This window comes from Perognathus longimembris, chromosome 28, assembly GCF_023159225.1.
Source record: "Perognathus longimembris pacificus isolate PPM17 chromosome 28, ASM2315922v1, whole genome shotgun sequence".
Taxonomy (NCBI): Eukaryota; Metazoa; Chordata; class Mammalia; order Rodentia; family Heteromyidae; genus Perognathus; species Perognathus longimembris.
The window spans coordinates 23,835,195-23,845,766 of record NC_063188.1 but is presented as its reverse complement, the minus strand read 5'-3'; the positions used below and the strand labels follow the sequence as shown (position 1 = coordinate 23,845,766).

Sequence of the window (10,572 nt, the reverse complement as noted above, 5' to 3'; positions counted from 1 at the left end):
GGCCCCTCTTACCCTCAAGTCCAATCCAGTATCCCTGTCACCCACACCTCATGACAGACATGGCCAAACTCACAGGAACAACTGGTTGGCCTGGGAATTCATGAGGATGGTACATATAGTTGTATAGAACATCAATTTGAACACACCTTTTAGGATCCTATGTGTTAATGTAAAGTGAGGTGTACCTTCTTCAGCATAGCTTCCTTACTATTGTCCAGAATAAGTGATTGTATTCTAATTTACAATAAAGCTGCAAAAGAAATGATGGACTACTGGGCAAATATGCCAATATATGATAAAAATAATTAAAGGGTAGGTCAGAGCAGGAAATTGCTCTCATTAAACAGTTGATCTATGTCTGATGAGGCTTCTAGGCATATTCAAAGTTGACTGCCAAATAAAAAGACAGAGTCAGCAGGGATTTTGCTCCAAATTAAAGAAACTACAGAGAAAAGGAAAATAAATTGAAAGCCATAAGAACATTTTGGTGGTATTTATTTACACACTGGAAATACTGCAACATATAATAGAGTATTTTTTGCAACAATACCCTATGATTGATGTTACAGATTTTGAGACACTTCAGCAATGGGATAATGACAATTTCTCACACTTTCTGACATCTTTATAAAAGAAAAATAATATATACAGATAGGACATTTAATTAGAGAGAATGTAAAAGAAAGTGATTAGCTTAAGTAGATGGGTAGGAAATATGAGAGACGGACCCTCTTGAATGTTAGAAATTATTATAAGAACCAGGGGCAGAGGCTCAGAGAAAAATTCCTCTACCCATTTCACTATTGATGAGTTCCTAAAAAGCTGAATATAGATAGATACTAGTTTTTTAACATCCGACCTGTAATATCATTTTGAAACTGTTATCTTTCTTTTGAATTAATTATCTCTAGGCAAAGGCTGCTGATATTTGAGCATATATGTACAGAAGATAACAACAGGATTAAAACTAAGCAAACACGACAAATGAATATACTCATTTTCCCCCAAATGCCCACATTATCAACAGCATATTAAAGTTTCTAATGTTTCACATCTTCACTAATAATTCTAATTATAGGCTTTTAATTGATGACCCGTTCATTACTTGTAAACATATTGTTTTTATTTTCTTGATTACAAATGATGTCGAACAGCTTGTTATGTTTTTCGTGTGTGTGTGTGTGTGTGTGTGTGTGTGTGTGTGTGTGTGTGTGTTTTGTATACTGGGGCTTTAATTCAGGGCCTTAAGATCTTGCTTATGTCTAATACACTACCAATTGAGTTATGTCTCAGTCCTGCCTTTTTCTAGTTAATTGGACATAGGATCTCACAGGATATTCTCCCTGGGCTGGCTTTGAACTGTGATCCTCTAGTTATCAGCTTCTTGAGTTGCTAGTATTACAGATAGGAGCTACTGACACCTGGCTACATCATATGTTTTGTGAGCTATTTATAATTCTTCTTTCATCAAATACTTGAGAATCATTCAACCATTTTTCTGTTGAACAATTTGTCTTTATGAAGTTCTTGATTATTATTGGCTATATTCTATATAAAGATATTTTAGGTTGGTGGAATATTGGCTGGAGGGATGAAGGTTAGTAAATGGCACCTATGGAGGCTTCCAAGTATGCTTTATTTTTAACATTTTATGGTGGTAAGGAATAAAGGTAGGGCTTTGTGCATGCTAGGAAAGTGCTCCAATTCTGAGTGAAATCAGCATTCTTAAAATACTAAACTGACACCTTTGTGTATATTTATGGGGTACAGTGTTATAACTCGATGCATGTATACAATGTGCAATGGTCAAATAAGTGTAATTAGTATTTGTCTTCTTAAACATTGGAATCAGGTACTTTAGAGTTCAGAAAAAAAATTCCTGCTTAATGTTACTGACATGACTGTCAGCCCAGTATGTGATGAATCTCAGGGTTAACATTATTTTTGTTGTTGTTTCTTATGCTTTTGGTTTATATATTCTTTTTTTTTTTTCTTGTCCTGGGCCTTGAACTCTAGGCCTTGGCACTGTCCCTGAGCTTTTCTTCTCAAGGCTAGTGCTCTACACTTGAGTCACAGCTCCACTTTTGGCTTTTTGTGTTTAGTTGGAGATGAGTCTCATGGCCTTTCTTGACTGGTAATTTTCAGGTCACTTGAGTAGCTAGGATTATAGGTGTGAGCCACTGGCACCAGGCAATTTCTACATTAAAAACTTTTATTGTTATTATAAACATTATGTACAGAGGGGTTAGAGTAAACTCCTTCCCTCACACTCTGTTTTCCCTTCAATTTTTACAATCATATGTACAAGATTTTATTTTAGCATGCTCGTACATACATACAATGTTCCTGGATCAGACTTTCCCCATCCACTCTTCATCATCCTTTCTTCCCTTCCCAGCAAATCTCAACAAGTCTCATTGTTCCATTTTTACACATGTACACAAAATATTTTGATCATATCCATCATTCATCCTTCTTTGCCTTTTCTCTTTGCCATGTCCCCTCTTACTAGTAATCCCACCCTGGATAGGATTTGTTTTATATTCCTATCATTATTGGGGGGGGGGTTATGATAAGTATTAAGATGGGTATTTGACATATGCAAATATAGTATTTAATCAGATTGACCCTCTCATTTACTCTCATTTTCCCCATTCCTTCTGTAATTGAACAGCTTTGCCATCTCTATTCAAAGCAATGCTTATGCTCTAACATCCTCTTTTCTTTGTTCCTCTCTAATCCTCTCAGACATTCCTACAGTTATAATTACAATCAAAATCATTGTCTGTCTGTCTAACCTCTCTGTACTTATGCATGCTTATCCTTTAGGTCTAGTTTTTGTGAATGAATGAAAATGTGTACTATTTGGCTCTTTGATCTTGACTTATCTTGCTCAACATAATGTTCTTCAGTTCTGTCATTTACCTGAAAACAACATTGTTTCATTCTTCTTTATGGTAGAATAATAGTCTATTGTATACACATACCAAATTTTCTTAACCCATTCATCAGTTTTAGGGCATCTAGGCTATTTCCATAGCTTAGTTATTGTGAGTTATACTGTGATAAATGAGTATTTAAATGCTTCTATTATTTTGACTTACATTTCCTCATATATATGGCAAAGAGGTTGTGTATCATAATGTACCTATTTATCCATTGACGAACTCTGTTGATTCTGTATCTTGGTGTAGTTAATATGGGATGACAAGTTATCTTTGATATGGTGTTTTTGTTTCCTGTGGATATATACCCAGAAGGGTCTATAACTTTAATCTTACCTGCACATGGCAATGTAATACATATACAGTAAATATTCATTAATATTTTAATTACTTATAACTGGAAAAATGTGAAGAATTTCCTTTGTTTTTGTAGTATAGTCATGTGAGGTAATGTTAACCTCTACTCATTTCAATTTTGGCTTCTGAATTTTAAGCTGTAAAACATTTTTATCATACAGTATAGTTTATAAAGGATTGATACCTTATACAGCTGTAATATGTTTGTCTGTGGTCCCCTACAAGAGATGTTTATGGCCTAACCCTTAGTACCTATTACTGATAGAATATTTTGGAATATAGTTTTTATAGATGTAAATAAAGTCAAGATGATATCATAGTTGATTATTATGGATTTCAATCCAATAACTGATATATTTAAATTTTTTCTTGCTATAAAGACAGAATCTAGTGTCTTGTGTATACTCAACAAATATTTTACCACTGAACTCAACTCCTTGCCCACAGTTATTGAAATCTATATAAGAAAAAGGAAAGATGATTTTGAACACAGAGAAGAAATATGAGCAACGTTATAATGGTGACCATGTGGAATGATATGGGTACCAGGCTTGTCAAGTATTGCTGGCAAAGACCAGAAGCTAGGAAGAGCCAAAGAAATATTCTTCTCTAGAGTCTCTAGAAGGCGTGTGGCCTTGTCAATACTTCAGGCATTTAAGACTGTGAGAAAACACATTTCTGTGGTTCTAAGCTACCAGGCTTGTAGTATTTTTGTTTCAACAGCCTAGGAAACCAATATATCAATGCATCAAGTTTTCTCAAATGTTTATCCTTTGAAGTAGTATACATCTTATTAGTTTCTAGTAGATGAGAAAACCTCAAATATATTATCCAGGATATGGTGAGTACCCAAGAAAGCTTTATGTGCTACAGCTTATAATAATAGAATTAGGACCTATAAGTAAAAGTTACAAACTGATGGATGTTTTGACTTTAAATATTAAATAATGGCTTCTAACAATTATGATTGGTATATGGGAATAAGGTGTCTTGGGAGTATTTCAATATTTATTCCTCAGACCTTTGGTTGAAGCAGAAGAACTAGCTTTTCATAAAAAATTTACATGAACTATTTTTTTGGTCGGTCGTGTAGCTAGAACTCTGAGCCTGGGCACTGTCCTTGAGCTCTTCAGCACAAGGCTAGTGCTCTACCACTTGAGCTACAGTGCCACTTCTGGTCTTCTGGTGATTAATTGGACATAAGAGTCTCAAGGACTTTCCTGTGCCTGGACTGGCTTTGAACCTCGAACCTCGGATCTCAGCCTCCCGAGTAGCTAGGGTTACAGATGTGAGCCACCTGTGTCCAGCTACCTAAATTATTTTTATATTTTTATTATCATTAAGTAGTTGTACAAAGGGTTACCATTTAACAAAGCAGTTTATGAATACAGTGCATCTTGATCAATGCCCCCCCATTTCAACATTCTTACCCCAAAACTAATTTTAAAGAAAATTTCTAGCAATAATCTACAAACAAGAATTATTCATGTAGTATTAAAAAGAAAATCTGAACTGGTACTTGGTTACTTGAATGTATATAGAAAATAAAGAAAGCTCTAATTAATATTTCTAGTCTGCCTTGTAAAGCGAGGTTTAAATCAATTCAGGGAAAAAAAATAAAACCAAAGAAGCATCTGGCATTTATTGAGTACTCCCTGTGTCATATAAAGATACAGATGATATAATCAATACCTAACTTAATTTCATACATTTTTGGGGGGGTTGAATTGGTAGGTTTTTGTAGTGTGAGCTTCCTGAATCCACTCTCCAAATTGATTCTCAGCTTTGTTTTGGTATTTACCCTTCTTCTTAATGGCTACATGCATCAGACCACCCAGTCAGAATGAATTTTAGTAATCTTGCTTAAAATGCCAGTAAGAATTTCTTTGTGTCCCTCTGGATGTTAATAAGAACACATGTAGTCTTGATTGTAGCTGGCAGCTATGTTAATTGCCCAGAGAGGTTCTGTCTTAGAATGAAGCTGATACTAAACATGGCAGAACAGAAAGGTATAAGGATATTGAGTTCTCCAAGATGTCACGGAGTCACTAGATCAGCCAATATCTTAAGGTTCTATGTAAGTGAGAAAATCAATTCCTGTTTTGTTTAATGTAGTCGGTGTTAGCATTTCCCTAGCCTCAGGTCCTCAGCTCCTCCCACTAGCCCCCAGATCCACCCATACCTAATGAGCCACTCCTACTCACTACCTAACTTTACCCCCAGAGAGAAAAGCTGCCACCTGGATAAGGTGCAGGTGCCATGCAGTTCCCTCTCCCGTGGGAACTATGGCCCCACTAATAAAACCTCCTTATGAACCTTCTTCTCCTGCCTGTGATTATCTCCTCATGGGGCTCTGGGATGGCCGATACCTATGCTTTCAGTCGGCGCTGGATTTTCTGTTCTTTGCAGCATATTCTTATTTGACTCATATGTTCACAACTCAACTGAAGAACGATTCATGATCATTATAATCAAGTGATAGTTACACTAAAGACCAATCTTGTAATGATTGTTTTTTTAAAGTAGAATCTGTAAATAAGCATCAATGGTATTATGTAGTAATTTCTTAGAAATGCAAACTATATGGCCCTACTCTAGAATTGAAAGAGGCTATACGAGCCCCCTTGAGTAGGAAGTTACCCAAGCCCCTCTCCCTCCGGGACACGAGGACAAACCCCCCATCCTGCCATCTATTGTCATCTGGACTTTGCAGTTATCTGAACTATGCAGCCTGCAAGCAGTCACCCAACCCCACCTTGAGGGGAACAAACAAAAGGCGCCAGCCCGTCCAAAAGGTCACTTGCACATTCCAAGAATCCTCGCACACATACAACTTGGCACATATCCCTTACCAGCCCAAATTAGGATTCCTTAAAATGATTGGTAAATGTATGTGACTCAGTGTAAAATGATTGGCTGCCTGCGTGCAGACCACGATGTGTTACTTTAAATCTATTGGTTACAAATGCGCGGGCTTTACCCTAACGGATAGTAGAGTCCTATATAAGGTCACCCTCAGAAAAGCTCGGGGCTCTCAGTTGTTGACTGGTTTACGGTCATGCTGTGAGCCCGAGCTTGCTCGAATAAACCCTTTGCTTTTGCATGAGAACGTCTCTTGGTGTCCTCCATTCCGTGGATGCGCTTCTCGACCCTTTCAGAATTAATAAATTTGAAAACAAGGAGGAGGTGGTGGTGAAATGGTCAGGTAATCTTTGTTTTAACAAACTCTCCAGGAGACTCTATTGCATATTAAACTGTGGATAGGACTGCTTTGGAAATTTGGAAATGAGGGATTAATGTTTAGTGAAGGACAGTGAAAGGCTGCATAGAGAAAAAGTGACAAACCAAATACCAGACTATGGTATACTTTTGAAAAGAAGACTTATGAACCAGAGTGTGTAAAGGCAGAGTTAGGAATGAGTATTGTTGTGTGGTAAAATATAGTTTAAGTCAGATATAAATCCAGTCTGGAGAGAAATCTAGAGAAGCGACATTTGAGAGGTCGAATTTTAGAGTCTTTATTGGGATGCCAATTACAAAAATCTGCAGCCACAAACAGAGCTGGCACCAAGTTTTTAAAGACAAAGGCCACATGTTTGGTGGAGAGCAAACCTCAGCAAAACATTGTATGTAACCAAAGCACAATGAGCAGAGCTCCTCTGGGGCTAACCAACACAATGTATCTACATATTCCCCAAAGCAGGACCCACCTGGCTCTCCCCATTGAGCCAGGCATCTGCAATTGAAAGGATGGCTCTTCTCACCTCTAGGCCTTGGAGCTGGGTGGACAGCCCCCATCTCCTGGCTAGGAACCAGGTTGGCTGTGCAAACAACAGCTCCCAGCACCTGGCCAGACACCAAGCTGGCTGTGACTCAGTTTCCCCACTACAGTATAATATTTAGAGGTATTATTTACCTAGTTGTGACAATAAAACAGGAAAAAGTTAATATGCCATGGGTTATGGGGTAAGGGAGAGTTTGTGGCTGATATTTAGTTTTTATTTTTGTACTGTTACTATAATTTCACCTGAATTCACTGTAAACGTGAACAACAGGATGAATTACTGGTATCCTTCATCATATGATGAGATAAACATGCTATAATCATGGATTAGAAAGAATGTCAAGTCATAGAAAAGGTAGGGTAAAGTCATATTGCTGTTAGATAAGTAGAGAGCATCTTTCCTTGAAATAAAAAATGTGTTTGAAGGAATCTTGTCTTTTAGTCAAAATTTAACCACTGGTAAGGTAGAACCAGCAGTTAAGTGAGATATCAGGTACAGTTCTTTGTTAGGTAAAGTTCTTTGTTTTAAGAAGTTTCCACCTTAAATACTGATGTGACATCTAGGGTTTGATATCGCCCTCCCAAGGTGCCCCTTTGGTTTGATAATGTGTGTTTGGATTGAAGTGTTTGCATTCTGCATTTTCCTCTAAAGCATGCATAATGATGAAGCCTCTGAAACTACAGAATGGGAATTGCATTTGGCCTAAAGAGGCTACTGGAAAATGAAAGGCAGGGAGTTTACAACTAAAACTGCTACTTGCTACAAAAACCAAACAGTAGACTTTTACATTGACATTCCAAACTTAGGTATTTTTATGTTTGTGGTAGTGATAGTAGGTGTGTGGATGTGACAGTAAGACTAAAGAAGAACAGATGATTTTTTTTTGTAGTACTATGGCTTGAACTCAGGGCCTTCCACTTGCTAAGCAAATATTCTACCACTTGAGCCATATTCCAAACCATTCTTGATGTCATTATATTTTGAAATAAGGTTTTGTGTTTATGCCTGGAGCTAGCTTGGACCTCTGTCCAATGTTTGATGCTTCTTTCATAGCTGGAATGATGGTAAATGATGGTTCATGCTTGTCTATTATTTTCTTGGTAGAGATATAGTCTTATGATCTTTTACCTGGGCTGGCCTGGAACCATGATCTTCCTGATTTCCATCTCCTAAATAGCTAGGTTCATAAGTATGAGCTACCATACCCATGTGGAAAAGAAAAGTTTTAACCTGAGGATTCAAGTAACTTTTCCTTGTGGACATCCTGAGTATGGCCAAGGAGAGCCAGTATAGTAACAAATGAGCATTTCCTAAAGGATAGGCACTATTGAGTGGGTTTAGTCATTATTTAATTAGTCTCCATAACGAGGTATCATTTAAGAGAGTTTTTTTGAGCTTTTATATTTGTGTTTATTCTTAATTTAACTTTTAAAACACGACTATAGTTGAATATTACAACAAAAAATAATAGGAAGTAGTGAACTTATTTATGATTACAGTCCTTCACTCCGTCACTACTGCATTTAAAATGCTAGGAGTGGGTGCTATTCACTGGCCCCATTATGAGGTTTGACACTGAACACCACCTCTAGGGTGATGTTCATCATCTTTGTAAGCTTCTCCATTATAATGGCGTCATTTTTCCTGTGGATTAAAATCCACAAGTTCTACCTGATCCATTTCATCAGTCTCTTCTACTTCCTTCCTCTCAGGAAGGAGTTTTTCCAGCAAAGAGAGTGTATCAAGAGAGAGGAAGCTGTTTTCAGGAAAGTTTACCTTAAACTCAATGATTAGGTGGCCCTTTTCATGTGGTTGTTGATAAATTGGCATGCCTTCATTTTGCACACATTTGATAACTCCGTGCTTAACAATCTGACCTGGATGAGAAGTGATGACTATGGTTCGGTTGTCAACAGTGAAGATTGGCTTTTGGAAGCCACAGAATGTTTCAACCAGATGTATGTCCATACACATGAAAAGGTCTTCTCCTTGTCATGTAAAAACAGCATGGTCCTTCTGGTCTAATACAATGATGATACCTCCAGGTTCCTATCCTGGTTCTAGGTCTCCTTCACCATGGAATGTTATCTTCTGACCATCTTTCATGCCTTTGTCAATATGAATTTCAAGAATCTTCTTCTCTCGAACTATTTTCCTTCCATTGCAGCTTTTACATCTATCTTTAGGACTGATTTTTTCTACATGGCCCTGGCACTCCATGCACAGAGACTGAATTTTCTGAACCATTCCAGGTCCTGTCTGATAAATTCGTATTTGCATCCCAGTACCTCGGCAGTTGGAACAGCACTCCACTGCCCCCCTTTTCTTCTTTTACCACCACAGCCTTCTCATTTGTCACAAATCACATTCTTTTGCAGAGCCAGTTTTCTTGTTGCACCATTACATAAATCTTCTAAGGTAACTGAGAGCTGATGCACAACATTTTTACCTCGCCTTTCTCTCTGCATCCTTCCTCTTCCTCCAAAAAACATATCAAAGATGTCCATGGGGGAGCCAAAACCTCCACCTGCTCCACCCTCCTTAATTGCCTGTTCTCCTCCTCTGTCATATAATTCTCTTTCCTTGGCATCAGGGAGAACCTCGTAAACTTGAGAAATCTGTTTAAACTTTTTTCCTTCATTTGGATTCTTATCAGGGTGGTACTTCAAGGCTAGTTTCCTGTAAGCCTTTTTCAATTCTTCCTGGGTGGCATTGGGTTTGACTCCGAAAACATCATAGTAAGTGGTTTCTTTTACCATTTTCTAGCCGGTGAGCCAGCTGGAGCCTATGAAGGAGCGGGAAGGAGCACATAGCTGTGCGCAGCTTGGGCAGCCACCGCTCCTCCAACCTCTCCCTGAGCATTCTGGAAAGTTCCTTAAGAGACATTTTAAAGACATTTATATTGAATAACCTTAGTATGTGGAAGGTGTGTGTGTGTGTGTGTGTGTGTGTGTTTGTGTGCATGTGTATATGCATGTGTGTGTGTAATGTAAATTATGGAAGTGGCTTTGGAGTTGAACACCAAGCTAACATTACTTTAAATTCACTTGCTTTGCAGGTTAGATTGAAGAATGCTCCTGACAAGCAATAAATTCTTACCCTCTACTACTTTGGTAGGACAAATTAGCCATTGAATCACCTCTTGTTTGCTGAGATAGATTTAGCAATTGTTTAACTTGTTTGAGTGGTCTAAAGTTTTTCCTTGGTGGTGAGTGCTTGTAGTCTCAGCTACTCAGAAGACAGGCAGATCAGTCAGCCAGCCTGACAACAGTGAGACTGTTTTTATGAAAGGTTCCTTTTTATTTAAACTCTTAAATTGCATGAGGAATATCATTACATTTCCTATGTGCATAAAGTATACTGTAATTATACATACCCTATCTAGTCCCCCCAGCCACATTTCTCTCTTCACACCCCTAGTGATTTCCCTTTTACTTTCAGGATGTTTCTCCTAGATTCCACACATGGGAATAAATGTGATAGTT

General features: G+C 37.8%; 1 pseudogene; it reads right to left on the bottom strand.

The window, feature by feature from the left end:
• Positions 1-8,484: 8,484 nt before the first annotated feature.
• LOC125343883 lies at positions 8,485-9,856 on the bottom strand (annotated as a pseudogene).
• Between the last annotated feature and the right edge of the window lie 716 nt (positions 9,857-10,572).